The following is a 22624-nucleotide window of genomic DNA, read 5'->3' on the forward strand; positions in this document are numbered from 1 at the left end:
CAAAGCCAGATTGCACAGGGCAGGGTTTAGCCAAAGACTTGCTTCCAATGCTAATGAAGCAGAATTCCATCTTGAAGGGTGGAGGGAGGAAGTGTGGGGATCCGGGCTAAGAACGAGATCTGTCTTTCTCCCTGGCTGGTGTCTCTGGTGCCTAGTGGATGCTTGGAACCAACTCTTTGAATAAATGAAGACCAAGTGAGACAATATATAGAAAAATGCTTTTGCAGGCCGGGCGCGGTGGCTCACGCTTATAATCCCAGCACTTTGGGAGGCCAAGGCGGTCGGATCACGAGGTCAGGAGATCGAGACCACGGTGAAACCCCGTCTCTACTAAAAATACAAAAAATTAGCCGGGCATGGTGGCGGGCGCCTGTAGTCCCAGCTACTCGGAGAGGCTGAGGCAGGAGAATGGCGTGAACCCGGGAGGCGGAGCTTGCAGTGAGCCGAGATCGCGCCACTGCACTCCAGCCTGGGCGACAGAGCGAGACTCCGTCTCAAAAAAAAAAAAAAAAAAAAAGAAAAATGCTTTTGCAATCTAAAATGCTGTTATAGAACACTAGCTTGTTTTTATTAAGGTGAATACTTACCTTGACCTTGGAGAGTGAAGGTGGGGTAAAGAATGTAGGGAGGAAAAGGAGTTATTATGTACCAGGTACTTTAGAAACATGGGTCTTATTTCCTTTAGCCCTTATGGGAAGTAGGAATTCTTTTTTTTTTTTTTTTTCTTGAGACAGAATTCTTACTCTGTCACCCAGGCTGAAGGGCAGTGGTGTGATCTCGGCTCATTACAACCTCCACCTCCCGGGTTCAAGTGATTCTTCTGCCTCAGCCTCCTGAGTAGCTGGGATTACAGATGTGTGCCACCATGCCAGGCTCATTTCTTTATTTTAGTAGAGAGGGGGTTTCACCATGTTGACCAGGCTGGTCTTGAATTCTCGACCTCAAGTGATCTGCCCGTCTTGGCCTCCCAAAGTGCTGGAATTACAGGCATGAGCCACTGCACCTGGCCAGGAATTCTTATTCTATGATTTGTCAGATGCTACACATTTATTTTGTCAACCAAAAAAAAAAAAAATCGAAAAGCTCAAGATCTAGTTGAAAGAGTTTATTCAAGAGCAGTGTGGGGAAAGGTGAGGATGGTCTATATTATGTAGGCAAAAACGGAGGTGCTAAACAGTATTACAAGGTTTTCCATACAAAGGCTAACATACAGATACAAGATTTGTTTGGCGACCATTGATTACACTCTAAGGGGGTTGCTTAACATTCACTTGTAGACAGGTAACAATCACCAGGGTCTCTGACTCCAAAGTCATTTATTCTAGGTTTGAATAAAGAATAAGGGATCTGGTTAATATTTAACATTTCAACACAAAGATCAGGAAGCAAGTGTCCAAAAACAGCCGGTGTTATGTGACTCAGTTTACAAGGCTTAACTTTTCCCCTGGCCACAATACATTTGGAAGCCCTGAAATTTACTTTTCTTTTCTTTTTTTTTTTTGAGACGGAGTCTCGCTCTGTCACCCAGGCTGGAGTGCAGTGGCGCGATCTTGGCTCACTGCGAACTCCGCCTCCTGGGTTCACTCCATTCTCCTACCTCAGCCTCTCCGAGTAGCTGGGACTACAGGCGCCCGCCACCACGCCCGGCTAATTTTTTGTATTTTTAGTAGAGATGGGGTTTCACCGTGGTCTCGATCTCCTGACCTGGTGATCCACCCGCCTCGGCCTCCCAAAATGCTGGGATTACAAGCGTGAGCCACCGCACCCAGCCAAAAATTTTATTTTCTTTTTACAGTTTTGATTTTGCACATTCCAGAAACACACTAGACTGGGTGCTAGACAATTCTGACAGTCTCTCCATTTCTTTACTAATTCGTTCAATAAATATGCATTGCGTGCTTGCTCCAAGCCACTTTACAAATGAAGACACTGGGGTCAGTGCCTTGGCAAGTCACTTCATCCCTCTGGACTTCAGCTTCTTTAAGTGTGAAATGAGAACAATACAACCGGCTTTCCTGGTCTCCTGGGAGGCTTCCCTGAGAACCTGGTGCATGGTAGGGACTGGCCAAAACAGCAGGGCAGGGCAGCCCAACCTGAGTTTTCCTTTACTGTGTAGACCTGGGGTTCTTATTTGCATGATACTCTAATTGGGGACCTCAGTTTAAAAAATTACCCATTTTGTTTTTCTTCCTTTCCTCCACTCTTACCCCCCTGTCTAGGCAATGCATGCTTATGTAATTATGCCCTTACTTAAGTCAAGATAGCTCCAACCCGGACAGACAAGGGAACGAGACGCACCACAGACCCTGCACCCTGCACCACTCCCACATGTCTCCCATACCAAGTTTCCCTTTAAAAACCCTATGGTAGCTGGGTGCGGTGGCTCACGCCTGTAATCCCAGCGTTTTGGGAGGCTGAGGCAGGCGGGTCACCTGAGGTCAGGAGTTTGAGATCAGCCTGACCAACATGGAGAAACCCCGTGTCTACTAAAAATACAAAATTAGCCGGGTGTGGTGGTGCATGCCTGTAATCCCAGCTACTTGGGAGGCTGAGGCAGGAGAATCATTTGAATCCAGGAGGCAGAGGTTGAGGTGAGCCAAGATCACGCCACTGCACTCCAGCCTGGGCAAGGAGCGAAACTCCATCTCAAAACAAAAACAAAAACAAAAACAAAACCCTATGGTAAATTTTAAAATTTAAAATAGTACTTTAGACTGGGCGCAGTGGCTCACTCCTGTAATCCCAGCACTTCAGCAGGCTGAGGCGGGCAGATCACCTGAGGTCAGGAGTTCGAGACCAGTCTGGCCAACATGGCAAAACCGTGTCTCTACTAAAAATACAAAAATTAGCCAGGCATGGTGGCGGGTGCCTGTAATCCCAGCTACTCAGGAGGCTGAGGCAGGAGAATCGCTTGAACCCAAGAGGCAGAGGTTGCAGTGAACCGAGATAATGCCGCTGCACTCCAGCCTGGGCAACAGAGTGAGACCCCATCTCAAAAATAAAATAAAATAAAATAAAATAAAATAAAAAAGTACTTTAGAACTCTAGTTCACCATCTTCTTGGTTTGCTGGCCCTCTGATTAAAACTGCTTTCTGCCCCACAAATCCTCGCTTCTCCTGTTCTGGTCCCATTACAATGCCGTTTCCTTGGGGGCATTTTGGAAATGAGGGGCAGCGTTTTTGTTGTCGTTGTCATTGTTGTTGTTGTTGTTTTGAGACCGAGTCTTTCTCTGTCACCGAGGCTGGAGTGCAGTGGCACGATCTTGGCTCACTGCAATAGCCACCTCCCAAGTTCAAGCAATCCTGCCTCAGCCTCCTGAGTAGCTGGGGTTACAGGCACCCGCCACCACGCCTGGCTAATTGGGGCGGTGTTTTTGTTGCCACGAGGATTGTGAATGCTTTCAGCATTTGGGGGAGAGGGACAAGGATGCTTGGGTTCTGCCATGGGCACAACAGTACTGCACAGTGAGGCATGAGGAAGAATTGTCCAAATCCTCCCAGACATTATAATGTCCCACCAGGCTAAACAGTACAAACATAGATCAATAATACTCCAATATTTAATAGGAAAAAGCTTTCACAAAGTGATATGTAAAATCTCAGTAACTCAGGAGAAGCTTCTTACAGAAGGAGAGGCTTGAATGGAAGGAAAATACTGTCTTGAGATGATTGACCAATTTCTTTTTTATGTGCATCTAATTCATTGTAGACCATAGTATTTCCAATCTCATGTTTAGTTGAAAAGGGTTTCCAGCCAACAGTATAGTTACTACAAAAACAATCGTTGAATATTGGTAGCAAAAGAGATTTGATATTTCTTTTGTCTTCCTTTCTTTATTTTTTTTTTTGAGACAGAGTTTCATTCTTGTTGCCTAGGCTGGAGTGCAATGGCACAGTCTCGGCTCACTGCAACCTCCGCCTCCCGGGTTCAGGTGATTCTCCTGCCTCAGCCTCCCAAGTAGCTGGGATTACAGGTATGCGCCACCACGCCTGCCTAATTTTTGTATTTTTAGTAGAGATGGGTTTTACCATGTTGGCCAAGCTAATCTCAAACTCCCGACCTCAGGAGATCCGCCCACCTCGGCCTCCCAAAGTGCTGGGATTACAGACATGAGCTGCCACGTCCGGCCTGATATTTCTTACAACAGACATAGAGCTGAATTGTACTAAATTAGTGAAAATACATGAAATGCAGAAATCTCACTAAGTTTCATGGAATAGATTTCAAAAATATTTAAAATGATTGCTATTCAATATAATTTTAATTTTCTTATAGCATAGTGATAAGAAATCTATGTTCTAGAAATTGCATATTGAAATGATTGATTTTGGGATTGCCTGATATTTTTCCTTTTCCTTTTCCTTTTTATTTTTATTTTTTATTTATTTTTGAGACAGAGTTTCACTCTTGTAGAACAGGCTGGAGTGCAATGGCACAATCTCGCCTCAGTGCAACCTCCACCTCCTGGGTTCAAGTGATTCTCCTGCCTCAGCCTCCTGAGTAGCTGGGATTACAGGCTCCTGCCACCAAGCCTGACTAATTTTTGTATTTTTAGTAGAGACGGGGGTTTCACCAAGTTGGCCAGGCTGGTCTCGAACTCCTGACCTCAAGTGATCCGCCCACCTCAGCTTCCCAAAGTGCTAGGATTACAGGCATGAGCCACCGTGGCCGGCTTATCTTTTTAATCTGATAAGGTTTTCAGTTGACCACAAAGATTTTCTTAAGTCTTTAGTGTTATTATTTTTCCTTTTCCAAACCACACTTTACCAGACTTTAGACAAATTAAATGTAACAGCGTTTAATTGAGCAAAGAACAAGTGGTGAATCGGGCAGCCTCCTAGCCAGAGTAGTTCAGAGGTACTCCAGCACTGCTGCGTGGTAGGCAAAAATTTATAGACAGAAAAAGGAAAATGACATACGGAAAACAGAAGTGAGGTACAGAAACAGCCGGATTGATGAGAGCTGGGCGTTTGCCTTATTTGAACACGGTTTGAACAGTTGGCTGCCTATGAGTGGTTAAGTCTGGCTTCAGGGATTGGCTGAGACTTGGCTACTTGTTACAAGAGTAGGTTATGTCTGTTCACACTCCAGTTAGGCTACAGTTCTCTACTTACAGAGAAACCTTTAGGCAGAGCTTAAAATATGTAAGGAGGCAGCTTCAGGCTAAACTTAAAATTTAACACTTCTCTCTAAGGATACAGATTCCCAGGTCTTGAGACTGAGTGAATGCCTCGGCGTATACTAAAATTTCAAGACAGAAGTTATGTTTGCTGGGATACTTCGTCACTACCCTGTCCTTTGTCACAACACGGGGAATTATTTTGACACTACGCTTATAAATAAGGCCCACCTACTTTGTGAGAATGTCACGCATCCTGATTTTCTCCGTTAGTCTTGGCGTGATCACCAAACTCCAGTGAAGGTTATCTCCCTTCCCTTACCACATGTCAGTCAGCCTAGTCTATTTATACCGACCCTAACACTGGCTTTTAATCTGAGGTCTACCCTGCCTCTGCCCCTTCATGTCTCTGTACTTCTTACACCTTCTTTTTTTTTTTGAGACGGAGTCTCGCTCTGCTGCCCAGGCTGGAGTGCAGTGGCGCTATCTCGGCTCACTGCAAGCTCCGCCTCCCGGGTTCACGCCATTCTCCTGCCTCAGCCTCTCCGAGTAGGGACTACAGGCGCCCGCCACCACGCCCGGCTAATTTTTTGTAATTTTTTTTTTTTTTTAGTGGAGACGGGGTTTCACCGTGGTCTCGATCTCTTGACCTCGTGATCCACCCGCCTCGGCCTCCCAAAGTGCTGGGATTACAAGCGTGAGCCACCACGCCCGGCTCTTACACCTTCTATAAGGCATCTCAGCACCTTGTCCTCTTTAATCCAAATTTACACACTATAAATAGGAACAAGCATCTGACTACTTCACTGTGTCTTCTATATAGTCATGCTGGAGCACTTACACATTGAAATATGCATTATTGCATTATGGATTTTTAAGTATTTTCTTTTGTACGTGTATGTATATTTTTGTGTGTGTTATTATATATATCTCCACATCATGGGTGTAGGTAGGTTATGTTATCTAAAATTTCAGGATAGTAAAGGGAACACTTTTTTGTTTTTTGAGATGGAGTTTTGCTCTGTCACCCAGGTGGAGTGCAGTGGTGTGATCTCAGCTCACTGCAACCTCTGCCTCGTGGGTTCAAGAGATTCTCCTGCCTCAGCTTCCCGAGTAGCTGGGATTACAGGCGCCTGCCACCAGCTATGTTTTGTATTTTTAGCAGAGACGTGGTTTCACCATGTTGGCCAGGCTGGTCTCAAACTCCGGACCTCAGGTGATCCGCCCGCCTCGGCCTCCCAAAGTGCTGGGATTATAGGCGTGAGCCACTGTGCCTGGCCAAAGGGAATACTTTTTAAAAACTTAAATTTAACTTCCCCCTCAGAAATATATTTTTTTAACAGCACGGATTGGATACACTAGAAATGCATTTTTTCTGATTTGCTTTCAAATATTGATTACAAAAATATTGATTACAAAAAAAGATTACAAAAAAATGATGATATATATTGATTGCATTGTAAGGAGCTGAGAGCCATGTATCCAGAGGATCCTGATGACACTGGGGCTCTGTGACTGAAGTGTCCTGCAGCCACAGCGTCCGTCCTAAAGACCTGTCTCTTCACTGGCCCCTCTGCCTTGGTCTCTCCTGCTCCCTTGCAGCACTCCAGGGTGACAGGCTCACCGTGTTCCTCCCTGCTTATTCCGCCCTGCTTACCAGCAGTCATTGAGAGCATTCAGCGTAGACAGCATGAGCACTTCATGTTTGCACAAGGCAGGCCCAGCCACTGCTTCTGCCTCTGAGCTCTGGGGAGGCTCCATGGTTGGAGGGATCCAGACGGCCCTTACGTTACACCCCTGCCTCATCACTCTGGTGCATTTTGGGGCCTTGTAATGGCTGAGGCAGGAAGGATGCCCTGCTTGGTGCCTCCCAAATGTCAGTGTGTGGAGTCCCATCATGTAGTATTTGCCATGTCCTGCCAATGTCATGAGAAGGCTGTTCAGAGCACAGATTCTAGATGGAAGGTGCCTGGGTTCAAATCCTCCCTCTGCTGCCTCTTGCATGGCCATGGGAAAATGACTCAACCATGCTGTACCTCTGCTTCTCCATCTGGGAAATGGGTATAATAATGGCACCTACATTACTGGGTTGCTATCCGGCTTTAATGAATTAATCTGTGAAGAATGCCCAGTCCGTGGTAAGCATTATGCAATTGCTGGATACACATTGTTTAATATTTTCTTGAGATCAGCTCGCTTTTTAAAAATTTAAGTTTAGCTTTGCTCTAAGAAATAATTCCCCATAACAGCACAGATTGGATCTGCTATTTGTATATTTTTCCCATTTACTTTCCAGTAAGCATGTGACTATTAAAATGAAGACTGGCAGTCTACACATCACATGCCGACAGGGTAGATAAGTCCTGTCCCTTCCATCCCAGAAAGGAAGGCTCATGTGGGAATCCCCAGCGTCCCAGGCCCGGGGGGAGCAGGCACTGCTGAGTACTTCACCGATTTGACAGTTGAGGAACCTGAGTCCCAGGTCTTGTCCAAGACACTGAGAAGGTGATTCCCCCAGCACTGCCCACAGGCCAGGGGTGAGGGGTCACCTTCGTATTCATCACTGTGCTCCCAGGCACGGCTGGAGCCTCTGTTATTCCGTTTTTGCTGAAGTCATGTATTTTGGAGCTATTTGGCTTCTTTCACACCCACCCCTAGTGGGGGTGGCTGTGGGAATCGTGCTCTGGCAGATAATTAAAATTTCAAATGAGCGAGGAGCCAGGAGGCCTGCATCTTCTGGAGGAGATGTGCTAATGGGATTGAAGTGAGGGCCACAGCTGTGGGGCCAGGGAGGGGGCCTGAGAGGACACGGCTGGGCCGCCCCTGAGCTGCTCTTCCCGCCACCACCCCCTCCACCCTCTGCTCCCCTCCCTGGGCTGCAGAGGCCTCGCCCCTGCTGGAGTCCCTTCCCTCCCACCCAGCCTGCACATGGCCTTCTCCAGGGGAAATGGGACTCTGGCTCTCCTGGTCACAGCCTTTTGGTGGCTTTCCATGGCCTACACCAGGGGGTCTCAAAATAAGACCCCCAGACCAGCTGCAGCAGCAGCACCTGAGGACCTGTTAGAAAAGCAAATTCTTGGCCCCACCCCAGACCTACTGACCCAGAACTTCAGAGATGGTGCCCAGATATCTGTATTTCACAAGCCCCCAGGTGGTCCTGATGCTGGCTCCACACAAGATTGTTCATTTAAGTGAGCTTACTGTGTAAGGGTGGCCGGCCCAGTGCCCGATGCTGAGCAGTTCGACACTGGTGACTATTTATTGAGCAACTACTATGTGCTAAAGACTGTTGCTGGTGTTTGGGATAAATCTATGGACAAAATGAATCAAGATCCCTGCCTCGTGGAGCTTATAGTCTAGCTGGGAAATACAGAGCACATGCAAAAATAAACCCCAAAATACAGTACCTCAGTACATGACACAGTGTGTTAGGAGATGATAAGACGGGAAAAAGAACAGGAAAGGGCCATGTGGGAGGATCAGGAGTGGCAAGTGGGCAGGTGTGGCTGCGTGGTTTTGCCGTTAAATAGAATGAGTGGGGACAGAGACATGTGAGTGAAGAGTTGAAGGAGGGGATGCATCAGCCAGCAGACATCTGGGGAAGGGCATCCCCAGCAGCAGCAGACATAGGGCCAGAGCAAAGGCTCTTCTGGAACATCCGCCCTGCTTGCTGGCATAGCAGCCACGTGGCTGGCAGATCAGGCATAGTGAGCAAGGGGAGTCTGACTTGAAGGGGAGGTCAGGATGAGAACAGGGCTGGACCTTGCAGGCCTGGTAGACCTCTACTTAGAACCGAGACTTTCCTCTGAGTGGAATGAGAATTACTGGGAGTTTTTTGAGCAGAAAAATGACATTGATCAGACTGATATTTGAAAAGGCTTGCAGTGGGTGCAGTGTTGAGAAAAGGCTTAGGTGAAGGTGGTGGTAGGTGGGGGCCTCTCAGGAGGCTGCTGTAGAGTCCAAACCAGAGAAGATGGCAGCTTGAACCAAGGTGAAGAGTCGCAGGTTACATGACATGGTTCAGCAGAGGCAACGAGGTTTCCTGGCAGAGTGGATGTAGAGTGGGAAAGGAAGTGGGGAAATGGACAAAGATTCGGTCAGACAGGACAAATAAGTTCTGGAGCTATAGTGTACAATATTGCAACTAAAGTTAATAATATGAAGTCTTGTGTACTTGAAAATTGCTAGGAGAGTAGCTCTTAAATATTCTCACAACAAAAAGTAATAAGTGGGTGAGGTGATGGAAATGTTAATTAGCTTGATTTAACCATTTTATGATGATACAGATATCAAAACATTTTATTGTACACCATAAATATATACAATTTTTATTTGTCAACTCCACCTTAATTTTAAACAAGAAAAAAAAAAGAAAAATAAGGAAAATATGGCCGGGCATGGTGGCTCACACCTGTAATCCCAGCACTTTGGGAGGCTGAGGTGGGCGGATCACAAGGTCGGGTGTTTGAGACCAGCCTGGCCAACATGGTGAAACCCCATGTCTACTAAAAATACAAAAATTAGCCAGGCTTGGTGGCACATGCCTGTAGTCCCAGCTACTCAGGAGACTGAGGCAGGAGAATTGCTTGAACCTGGGAGGTGGAGGAGGTTGCAGTGAGCTGAGATCGCACCACTGCATTCCAGCCTGGGCAACAGAGTGAGACTCCATCTCGGAAAAAAAAAAAAAAAAAGAAGAAGAAGAAGGAAAATATAAGAAGAGAAATGGGAAGTCAGAGATGATATACCAAGGTCTCGTCTGAGTTGGTGGAAGAAGGGGGTCGCTACAAATGGAGACAGGGAAGGTTGTGGGTGGAACAGTGTTTCGAGGGAAGATCTGAGTTAGGTTTAGACATCTTAAGTTTGTCTATCAGATGACCAAGGAGAGATGGTAAGTAGGAAGTTAGACTCGAAGCAGGAGTTCAGGAAAGTGCTCTGAAGACGTCAACTCGAGAGTTGTCAGACAGATGACATTTAAAGCCTCAAATCTGGCTGGGAGCTCTAGGGAAGAGAGTGTTGGCAGAGAAGAAGTCACCAAGGACTGAGCCCCGAGGCACAAGAACATTTAGAGAGAAGGAAAGAAAATCCTTAGAGAAAAAGGAGGCTGAGAGGAGAGATCAGAGGGCTAGGAGGGACCAGGAGAGTGGGGTATGGAGCCAGGAAGGGCAGTGTTTTTAGGAGGTGGGGGTGATGCTCAACACAGCTGAGGGCTCTGCAAGAGGAAAACCGGACCCCCACCTGGGATCTGTTGATGTGGAGTCATTGGTGACTTGGGCAAGAACAGCTTTGGTGTAGAGTTGGGGGAAAAGCCTGACTGAAGTGGGTTTAAAGTGAATGGGAGAATTGGAAGCCACAAGCATGGTCAGCAGGAACTTGCCTGCAAAGGGGAACAGAGAAATTGAGAGGTATCTGGAGGTGGGGTGGAGTGGAGTGGCAGAAGTGGGATCCAAATAGCAGAATCACCAGGGGTGTTTTTGCAAACTAAATGTATGGGGCTATGAACCAGCAGTGATGGTGCCAAGGGGTGGCTGGAAGAGGGTGGGGAGTGGGTGGAGGGGAGTGGGTGGAGGGGAGTGGGTGGAGGGCGTCTTAAGTATCTGCTCCCACATCTCCATCAGCCACCCACAGTCTTGTCACACCACATGCAATCTCAGTGAAAACACTGCGTCTGTGCTGCAAATGCAGCATATTCAGTAAATTCAGGGCAAGGCTGGGCCTGCATATTTTTAGCAGCTCCTCAGGTGATTCCAGTAAGTGCTGCCACTAGTCTAGAACAGTCTTTGCCTGGAGAGGTCCTAATCCTCCTTCAAACTCCAGTTCAGTTGGAAAAACTTCTCTGGCTCCTTTTTTTTTTTTTTTTTTTTTTTTTTTTGAGATAGGGTTTCACCGTGTTGGCCAGGCTGCTCTCAAACTCCTGACCTCAGGTGATCCGCCCCACTCAGCATCCCAAAGTGCTGGCATTACAGACATGAGCCACCGCACCTGGCTCTGGGTAATTTTTGAGACAGGAAAGTCAGGGGCAATTGTGCGGGGGTTGTGGGTGAATGCCCCTGGGAACATGAGACACTCTTATCCTTCGGTAGCCAGGGATGTTCAGAGAATGGTGAAGAATTGTTGGGTTTAGAAATAATGTTGTCAGGCCGGGTGCGGTGGCTCATGCCTGTAATCCCAGCTACTCGGGAGGCTGAGGCAGGAGAACCGCTTGAACCCGGGAGGCAGAGGTTGCAGTGCGCCGAGATCACGCCACTGCACTCTAGCCTGGGGACAAAGCGAGACTCTGTCTCAAAAAACAAAAATAATAATAATGTTGTTTGTAGACTCTTCAGGATTATTTGATTCTGTAGGAGTCTGTGTTTTTCATGGTCTTTGATTGAGTTAATTACAACTCTGCAAGTTGTAGAAAACTGACATTGAAGCAAATGACTCTTGTCCGTATTGACACAAATGAACTTTGCTGTGGAGACTCAATTGATTTCTGCCCTGTGGAAGGTCAGATCTGCATTTGCTAACAACTTCATTTCAACATTCCCGATTGCTTATTGAAGGGTCTGTTCCTTAGATTCTCCTTTGAACCTGTTGTACGAGCTTATTGGTTCTCTCATTATTAATGAGCTAAATATGATTTTGGACATGTATTCATTTTATATTTGTGTCACAGTCATGAGCTTCCCTTCTAAAAATGATTCTCTAGCAGTTGTTTAATTTGAAAATGGTGGCTAGTGTGCTCTGTGATGAGTGGAGAAAGAGAAAAATCTTAGAAAATGCTTGGTTTGTGAGCATCGTCCAAGTCCAGCTAAAGGGAGTTTTGCTAAAAAGACCAAGGGTCCTTTTACAGAACTCGAGGGTAGGCAGAATGGCCAGGCTCCATTTAAACTGGGAATGGGGCATGAAATTAAGTTTGGCTACATTTAACAAAAATAAACGGAAATTTATTTCTCTCATATAAAAGGGCCGGGAGCAGTGGCTCACACCTGTAATCCCAGCACTTTGGGAGGCCGAGGTGGGCAGATCACCTGAGGTCAGGAGTTTGAGACCAGCCTGGCCAACCCGGCGAAACTCCGTCTCTACTAAAAGTACAAAAATTAGCCAGGCATGGTGGTGGGCGCCTGTAGTCCCAGCTACTGGGGAGGCTGAGGCAGGAGAATAGCTTGAACCTGGGAGGTGGAGGTTGCAGTGAGCTGAGATGGCGCCACTGCACTCCAGCCTGGGTGACAGAGCGAGAGTCCATCTCAAAACAAATAAATTAATTAAAAGAATTACTGAAGTCAGAATCTCAACATCATAAGGGACTCGGATTCCTCCTGTTTTTCCACTCTTATCCTCAGCACACTTCCATTCTCAAAGTCACCTCAATATCTCATACAATTGCTGAAGCTTCCGTCATCATGTTTGTGTTCCAGGCGTCAGGAAGGAGGAAGGAAAAGAGGGACATACCTCCTCCTTTGAAGAAGAAGACTTCCAGGTAGTCCCATGCAACACTTCTACTGGCCAGAACTTGGTGGCATGGCTCTACCGAACTGTCAAAGAGGCTGGGGAATGAGACTCCATTGAAACCCCAGACTGTGGTTTGAATCCAGCCAGCCTGCAGATATATCGTGATTGGCCTTGACAATTTTGCATTTTTAAAAACATTAGACACTTAAATGTTATGAGACTACATAAAAATAAGTGTAGATTTCTGGCTGCTCTGGAAAACTCAGACGTGACAACCCCACATGCCACATGGCAGTTTTTGGCTCAAACTGAGTAGTTGTCCCTTTAGGTGAGGCCTTGCTCTCTATCCTCTCCACTCCCTCAGGTTGTCTGCAGGAACCCTGTGGATGTCTAGTCCACTACCCTCACTCCAGCCCTTTTTTAAAAAAAAATTCATTCATTATTATTATTATGATTTTTAGACAGGGTCTCACTCTGCCACCCAGGCTGGAGCACAGTGATGTGATCACGGCTCACGGCAGCCTGGAACTCCTGGGCTCGGTGATCCTCTTGACACAGCCCCAGGAGTGGCTGGGATTACAGGCACGCATCACCATGCCCGGCTCAGCCTTTTTAAGGGAGTCTCTGATGTGCCCAGGTCACCTGCTTTGAAAAGAGCTGACCTCAGCATGCTATCCCCTCCTGGCCCCATCAGTGCTGGCCACTGGCGAGGCGGTGGGGGGTTCCCAGAGCAGCTCTCCATATTGGGCTATTACAGGTTATCATTAATCTGCATTGGCACCTTCAGGACTCTAGAAAGACAGAGTCAGCCACCAGAAGCCTTGAGCCGTCCCTTCCTGAGCACCTAAGTGTACTCTGGAGGCCACCTGCATCCACATTGCCCAGAGAGCCTGTTTAAACAGTCAACTCTTAGGGCCCATTCCAAAGCTACAGAACCAAACTTTAAGCAGGGGCCCAAGGACTTTGCATCTCAGCAGACTCCCTGGGTGACCCTGCTGTACACCATGGCTTGGGAGTGGCTGTGTCATGTCAGCCCTGCAGTTAGGAGCACAGGCCAGGGACCTGCTCCTCTTGACCCTCTAAAGAAGGTGGGGAAGCAGTAGAAGACCTTTCATGCAGGGGCTGCTAGGCCCTGCGGGGTTCTGGTCCCATAGGCAGTTTGGAGAAAACTCCCGCCAGGGTGTCTTCTGCATGCAAGGCTAACCCTGGGCTGCAGGGAGGGCCCTTCTCTTAACTCTCTTTCACTTAGGTGGGGGTGGGGGAACAGCAAGCATAGAGAGAAGAGAATGAGTCACACCATGCTCCATTCCTCACTCCACCATGGTCAAGCTGCTTTACTCTTTCATCCCGGTTTCCTTACCCTATAAAGTGGGCAGTCATTCGTGTAATGGATGTTACTGTCTTACGTCATCAAAACCCTATTGGCGTCTATGGCATTTCCTCTCCTGTGGTATTATCACTTCCCCTTTCCTGGGAGGAGCCCTTTTCCCACACGAAGTGCCTGTGGCTTGGGTCCCTCCATGAGTCAGATGAGGACAATGAGAGCCAGGACCAGGCCTTTGGTTGAAACCACTGGGAAGGCCGGGTACGGTGGGTCACTCCTGTAATCCCAGCACTGTGGGAGGCCGAGGTGAGGGGATCACAAGGTCAGGAATTCGAGACCAGCCTGGCCAACATAGTGAAACCCCGTCTCTACTAAAAATACAAAATTAGCCAGGCGTGGTGGTGCGTGCCTGTAATCCCAGCTACTTGGGAGGCTGAGGCAGGAGAATTGCTTGAACCCAGGAGGCGGAGTTTGCAGTGAGCTGACGTCGAGTCACTGCACTCCAGCCTGGGGGACAGAGCAGGATCCATCTCAACAACAACAGCAACAACAACAACAAAAACAAAAAAAAAAAACCAAGGCGGGGCGCGGTGGCTCACGCCTGTAATCCCAGCACTTTGGGAGGCCGAGGCAGGCGGATCACAAGGTCAGGAGATCGAGACCATCCTGGCTAACACAGTGAAACCCCGTCTCTACTAAAACTACAAAAAAATTAGCCGGGCATGACGGTGGGCCCCTGTGGTCCCAGCTACTCAGGAGGCTGAAGCAGGAGAATGGCGTGAACCCAGGAGGCAGAGCTTGCAGTGAGCCGAGATAGTGCCACTGCACTCCAGCCTGGGCGACAGAGCAAGACTCCATCTCAAAAAAAAAAAAAAAAAGAAAAACCACCGGGAAGAGAGGCATTCTCCCCCTTGGCTGGGAGCTGTGGGGCTGCAAGCTGGGGGCCAGCTTCTCTCCACGAAGGGAAATTCTGCCTGGGAAGGAAGCCAGTGCAGGGGAAAGCAGGCTTGAGAGGAAAGAGATCAAGGAAAAGTCTAGATGACACCCAGTGAGTCCCTGGATGCAGTCAGACCCCAAAGCCAGGTCTACCCCAGATGTAACGTGCCAGCCGATTCTTTTTCTGTTAAAGTTAATTAGAGTTGGTTTTCTGCTGCTGAAGGAGTGATAGAAGGCCTAATGCAAGCAGCAGCTAGGAAATCAGAAGCTTGTGTCTGATGCTAAATAGTACATCACTGCTGTCTGTTTAGCACTTGGTGACTGGGATCCTCTTTAGCTTCTTATAATTTGAGCTGGATACTTGCTCTTTTTCCCTTATTTCACAGCTTGACCCGTGGTAACAGCCTGCAGAGTTGAATGCTTGTGTGGAGAAGGCATGTGGCTTTTGGCTAAGTGACTGTCTTTTTTAATTGGCTGCCTGGAGTGGGTTAAGAAATCAGTGGGGAAGAATGCTGGGCTTGATTAGTGATGTCTGCCACGGGAGCGGAAAATGAGTGCAGATGTGCAGGCTACATCCTTGCTAGCGTGAATTAGTCTTTGATGTTGTTTATGCCAAGTCAATAAAAGTGAGTTATAATGACTTCCCCAAATTGGTTTCCCAAAGTGGTGCCACTTCTCAACCCAATTCGGGAATTGGAGCATAGGAAGATTCATGGCCAGAGGTGACTGAGGCACCTGTGGTAGAGGGGAATTCCTGAAGGACTAGGGCTGATGGCCAGAGGTCACATTCAGCCTCTTTCAGGTGCTGGGTGTCTGTGGGCAAATCACTTTTCTAGGGGCTGCATTGATTGAGTCTGTAATAAAAGGGAATTGAACCTGAGGCTCCCCCCCACCCCCCGCAAAATTGTCTGCCAGAAACACTGCCCTGTGCAGTCCTCCCACTGGACTTAACACTCCGATGACATCAATTTACTTGTCATTCTCCAAACATACTTTGTCTCTGTGTCTTTGAGGATGTTTGTCTCCCTGTGAGATATCATCTTTAGCAACCCCTCATCAGTCCTCGGGGCCCTCCTCAAATGTCCCCTCTTCTTCGACCTCAAGCAGGGGCTGTCAGAGCCTCCACTTGGGTTGAGGCTATGCTGTGGCTGAGTCTGTCACCCGCCACCAGGCTGTGAGCTACTTGAAGGCAAGTCCAGGTCTGATTCGGCTCATGCCCCAGAACTTGGCAAGTGACCTGGCACAGACAGAACAAGAGCTCAGTCAATGTCTGCCGAATTAATTGGTAAATGACCACTTTACAAAGACAGGAGGTGGCTTAGAAATGGAGGGAAAGGAAAGATCCTAAGGAGTTATTCCTCCCTCCCTCTCACCCTTCCTTCCTCCTGCTCTCCCTTCCTCCCTCCCTCCTTTCCTTCTCCCTCCTTCCCTCCTTCCTTGCTGCCTCCCATCCTCCCTGCCTACCTCCCTCCTTTCCTTCTTCCTTTTCTCCATTCCTTCTTCCCTCCCTCCTTCCTTCCTGCTTTTCCTCTTTCTTCCTTTCTCCTTTCCTTCTTGCCTCCCTCCTTCCTTCCTCCCTCCCTTCCTCCCTACTTTCCTCCCCCTTCCCTCCCTCTCTTTCTTCTTCTCCCCACCTTCCTTCTTCCTCCCTCCCTTCCTACTTCCCTCCCTCCTCCCTCCCCCTTCTTCCTTCCTTCTTCCTTCCTCCTTTTCTCCTCCCCTCCCACTTCCCTCCCTATCTGTCCCTTCCTTCTTCCCTCCCTCTCTCCTTCCTTCCCCCCTCCCTCCCTTCCTTTCTTCCTCCCTTCCCTTCTCTCTTCTTCCCTACTCTCCTTCCCTCTCCCTCCCTCCCTTCCTTCCTCTCCCACTTCCTCCTTCCTTCTTCCCTCCCTCTCCTCCCGTCTATCGTCTCCTGTAGAATTTCCGAGCAGAAAGAGCCTTTGAGATTGCTGTCATTGCCTTTGGAGATGAAACTCCTGCCTTATGGAATTGGCATGGACTGTCTGGGCTAGAGGGGTGGGAGGCAGCCTGTCCTCCTGATCTGCCTTCACCTCAGAAGGCTGTGCCACTGCTGCTGCTTCTCCAAAGAGTCAATCAGAAGCACTGTTTACATGCTAAAGCCTGTTTTTCTCTGAACTTCCTGCAAATTGGACGGAATGTGCTAAATACATAATGAATCTGCTAAACTCTTTAATGCACTTGCAGTCCTTATTGATTTCCTCGTTGATTACATATAATTTGCTGAACTGATTTGGCTGTGTGACTTGAAAGGCATTTGGGAAAAATCTCTGTAATTTGTCACTCAGCTCACCCTGGACTTTAAAATGAATACAGAATGATACATTAGAGAAAGTTTCAGGGTTGTGATCCAGATTATCTTCAACGGATGACACTACATTCAAAGTAACAAAAAATTGTACTGAGTTCCAATTATATGCCATGCTGTGTGGGAGCTACTGGGGTTTCGCTGATGACTAGGGGTACATTTCCAACCTTGGTGTGCTCACAGTCCAGTGGGGTGGAGGGTGGTGGATAGACAAGCCTGCCACTGCTTGCAAGTCAGAGATTGGGAGCACAGAGGAGAAGCCATTCAATTCATTTGTGAAGGTCACAGAAATCTTCGGAGGGAATTTGAACTTCGAGCTGGCAGGCCAGATGTGGTAGATATCTGCTGATCTTGCCTGACCAGCTTCCCTTTCTCCCTTCTTTGATAATAGCACCCAGGTTGGCTGGGCACGGCGGCTCATGCCTATAATCCCAACACTTTGGATTGCCTGAGGCGGGTGGATTGCCTGAACTCAGGAGTTTGAGAACACCCAGGGCAACATGGTGAAATCCCGTCGCTACTAAAAACACAAAATAGGCCGGGCACGGTGGTGGGTGCCTGTAGTCCCAGCTGCTTGGGAGGCTGAGGCAGAAGAATGGTGTGAACCCGGGAGGTGGAGCTTGCAGTGAGCTGAGATCGCACCACTGCACTACAGCCTGGGCGACAGAGCGAGACTCCGTCTCAAAAATAATAATAATAGTAATAATTAACTCGGTGTGGTGGTGCACACCTCTAGTCCCAGCTACTTGGGAGGCTGAGGCAGGAGAATTGCTTGAGCCCCAGAGGCGAAGGTTGCAGTGAGCCGAGATCACGCCACTCCACTCCAGCTTGGGCTAGAGAGAGGCTCTGTCTCAAGAAAAAAAAATAGCACCCAGGTTTTCACTGACAACTCCCCTCCCATCCCCCATCCCATGAGGTCATGATGGAATCAGCTGTTCCCCCACCCCAACATCACAGGCAAGATGTGGGTCCTTCAGACCTTACACCTGAAAATCTCAGTTTGCCACAGCATCTTACAAGGACAGAAGGCAGTTGCAGCCTTGACATCCCCAAACTGCCCTGGAATTTCCACTGCTGAGATTCAGGCCCTACCTGTGTTCTTTCCTTCTGGAATGTCAGCCAGGAATCCTTTTTAGGGTCTATGAGCAGCTCAGTAGCCAGAGTGGGTTTCTCTTGCTCACAGTCTTAAGTGGTTCAGTAGTAGGTGGGAAGCACCTTTCTCTCCATCCCACTGAGGAAGAATCCATCTTTCCTCCCTGTCAAGACCACGACCCATGGCCATCCCTCTGTCAGAGCCAAATGCCATGACTTCCATATTACATTTTCCTCTCTGAGCTCTCCACTGACCTCCAAACTTGTACAATGATATAGTTTGGATATTTGTCCCCTAAAAGTCTCATGTTGAAATTTGATCCCCGGTGTTGGAGATGGGGCCTAGTGGGAGGTGTTTGGGTCATGGGGGTGGATCCTTCATGAACATCATGGTGCCATCCTCATCCTCAAGGTAATGAGTGACCTCTTGCCTCTATTAGTGCCTGAAAGATCTGATTGTTAAAAAGAGCCTGGCATCTCCTCTCTCTTTTTTTCCCTTCCTCTCTTGCCATGGGATACCTCTTCCCCTTCCCCTTCCCCTTTTGCCATGATTGGAAGTTTCCTGAAGCCCTTACCAGAAGCAGATGCAAGCACCATGCTTCTTGTATAGTCTGCAGAACTGTGAGCTAAATAAACCTCTTTTCTTTATAAATTATCCAGTCTCAGGTGTTCCTTTGTAGCAACACAAGACAGACTAAGACAATATCGAACTGCCTCACTAACATGGCCACTTGAGTGTCTGCTACGCATCCAAACCACTTATTTCCATTCCCACTCTCCTGTCCACCCAACCAGCCACTTCTAACCCATCTTGGTAATGATATATATCACCATCCAGCCTTCAGCTCAAGTCAGCTGTCATCTCTTTACTTGGTGTTCCCTCCACCAGACTAACCCCTATCCATCCACCAGTCCTGTTGATTCCACCCCCAGTTGCATTTGGAACACATCCTTGACCCCACATTGACTCCATCAACCTGGACTGAGGCACTGTCTCTCACCTGGGATCTTCAGTAGCTTCTTAAACCCAATCTTAAACTCTACTCCCCTATATACTCCTCTGCTGAAAACCCTTCTGAGGCACCCATTGCAAGTGAGATAACAATTCAGGTTTCCCACTGCAACCTGAATATCTAGCTCCATTTGGCCCCTTCTCACTGCTCTGTCTTCACCTCCTACCTCTCTTTTCTGTGTCTAACCCTCAGCTGACTGTCCTTTCTGTGCTTGGATCCCACAGAGCTTCTCAGGGTCTTTGCACTGGCAGGTCCATCTGCCTGGGGTGTTCTTCTTATAAAGGTTCTTAGGTCTGGCAGGGCTTGGAGTAGACCCATGTGCTGCAGCAGTCCTAACACCGTGGAGACTATTGCGAGGGACAAAGGAACCCCAGGATCTCTGCCATTTGCGGGAGACCAGTGAGACAGAACACTTGCATAAATTAGGCAAAGCAGAGTTATTACTCAGGGATAGGCAGCAAGGACAGACAGAAGCCTAATATTCGTGATGAGCCAGTCTCCTAAGCCTCAGGAAAGCGTGCGCCCTCGGGAGACTCAGAGAAGGTGGAGTGGCATCTGTGCATGCCCCACTTTGCATCATGGTCGAGAAAACCCAAGGCACTCCACCCTGGGTTGATATACCCTGGGGTCACTGGGGTCTCAGAGCTCAAGCATTGCAGCACATCCTGTTCTAGGATGAATGCAGACGCAGGCCAGGTTGTTCTGGACTTTCCCTCCTTCTCTCAGTATGTTATATTCTCGGTACATTCTGCTCAAGAATTACAAGCAAGAGGGGAAAGAGGTGAGTTGGCCAAAGTCATCTTAGGACCTGTCCTGTACCTCTGCCCCATGTTTTTTTGGTGACTCCTTTTCATCATTCTGGATCGGGGGCTCAACTCAAAGGTTTTCTCCTTAGTGAAGACCACCTTGGTCATACCAGGTACCCTTTCCTCCACTTCAAGCAACTCTCTCACATTTTCCAGTCTTATTTTCTTCATTGCAGATCCTGCTTCCAGTTGCCATTACATTCATCTGTTCACTTGATGGGTGTCTGTCTTCTGTTATGATGAGGGCCCCAGCAGAGAAAGGTCTTGTCTGTTTGTCCGTCACTGTATCACCACCACCCTGCACGTAGTGTGTGCTCAAATATTTCTTTTTCTGCAAACAAATAAGTGAATGATTGAACAATGAATGAATAGCACATATCTCAGTTTTTGCATTTGCTGGATTATTTGTGTAACCATCTCTCTTGGTAGACTGAGCTCCCTGAGGACAGAGATTGACTGTTTTTAAAATATCAGTATTCCTAGCACCCAGCTGATGGCCAACACATAGCAGGTGTTTGATGAATGTGTGTTAAAGGAATGCAGAAATCAATGGCATCTGTGGCAGAAGGAGTAGTATAGGGGAAAGTGTGGAGACTTGATTTGCATTAAACAAATTTACACACTCCATTCTGGGAGAAGCACTGGGCGCAACTCTTTTTATGGTACTAAGAGTGCATGTGACATGCACACAAAGTATTGCAAGGAATAGGTGAGGCAACAGAGTTCCATTAATTAAGTTCTTACAATAAACACCCCTCCTACCTGAAGCAGCACAATAGAAATAATTTTCAAGGATTAGACTCCATAGGGAAAAGAGAGAGAAGTCAAAAATTTCCAAGATAAGGCAAGTGGCAGGAAAGGAAGTTGAGAACTTTGATAAAAACCCAGACTTTGTAAGATTGCAGGGCTAAAGGGACTCAGCTTTCTCCCAGGCTAGGGGTTCTCAAGTGTTCACAAGCATTAGAATCACCTGAAGATCTTGATAAAGAGGTAGATTCCCTGGGCCCATCCCCCGAGATTCTGATTCTGTAAGTCTGGGTGAAATTTAGACGTTTGAATCTGCATTTTAACCATCACCCCCTGGTGATTCTGACACAGGTGGTCATTGACTCCAGACCACAGAAACCATGAGGTGAACCAAACCGTATTTGATACCTTGAATTCTCTCTGTAACATCCCTTCTGAAGGCCTTTCATCCCCCTGTGATACCCCTAGTGATGGGAACTCACTTTTTTTGGACATCTAAGACTGTTAGAAAGTTATATTCCAATGTGGCAGTGGTGGGGTTGGGGGGTGGGCAGGGAATGTCATTTGAGACAGAAAGCACAGCATATACAAAAGCTTCTAAGAAGGAAAATGACGGGTCTGTTGCTGAAGGGCAAGGGATATAAAGCAACTGAAGCACCGGATTACAGGAAGATTTGAGGAGCCTAGAAACTGAAATCGCAGGTTGAAACTACGTCAGGGAGACCTTGGATGCCAAATGGTGGAAGTTGGACGTCATTGCTAGACACTGAGGACTTGTTGAAGAGTTTTCAGCACAGAAGATCTTACCTAAACCAACAGAGCTGGGGTAAAATTACTGCTTGGCATGGCTTAGGCCAGGATCCAGTTTCTTCTTTCTTTTTTTTTTTTTTTTGAGACAGAGTCTCTCTCTCTCACTCAGGCTGGAGTGTAGTGGTGCAATCTCTGCTCACCACAACCTCCGCTTCCTGCATTCAAGTGATTCTCCCTGCCTCAGCCTCCCAAGTAGCTGGGACTACAGGCGCATGCCACCACAACTGACTAATTTTTGTATTTTTAGTAGAGATGGGGTTTCACCATGTTGGCCAGGCTGGTCTCAAAATCCTGACCTTGTGATCTGCCCTCCTCAGCCTCCCAAAGTGCTGGGATTACAGGCATGAGCCACCACACCCAGCTGACCCAGTTTCTTTCTCTTCCCTTCTCAACTTCCTCAGTGTTGACTTTGTGACAGGCCTCATGTCACAAGATGGCTGCAGCAGCTCCAGCTCTTCCACTTTCTCTCTTATTCCTCTCTAGGTGGGAAGAGCCTTAGTAGATTTCTTAAATTCTCAGGAAGGGTCAAAGCATATCTCATCTGCTTTTTGTGGGTCTGTTGCCCACGTCTGACCCAATCACCATGAAAAAGGGAATATGATATTTGGTTGGCCAGACTTGAGATACTTGTCTATGAAAGCAGGAATGGAGTCAACTCTACAGGAAACAAAGGACCTGACAGTGAAGGATAGGTAGTTGCCTAGAAGAAGATTAGATGGCTCAGTTTAGAAGTACTTATTTAATATCTGCAGAGAACTGCTCTGCTCTTAGATGGGTGTGTTGGATGAGGGAGAGGTGGGAACTCCCTCTGTGGCGGGGGAATCAGGTGCTAGGGAAGGTGAAGGTGCAGATGAAGGCAGTGGAGTTGCAGAAAAGGAATGCTTTGGAGACACACCAGAGTGCTTGACACATAGAGGATCAAGTCCAGACTTAGGCATTTACCTCCTAGGTGGCCTTGGGGCATGTGCTCATTTCTCAGGGTGATGATTTTCATATGTAAAGTAGTACATAAAATGTTT

The sequence above is a fragment of the Nomascus leucogenys genome, chromosome 2 (assembly GCF_006542625.1).
Source record: "Nomascus leucogenys isolate Asia chromosome 2, Asia_NLE_v1, whole genome shotgun sequence".
Classification (NCBI taxonomy): domain Eukaryota; kingdom Metazoa; phylum Chordata; class Mammalia; order Primates; family Hylobatidae; genus Nomascus; species Nomascus leucogenys.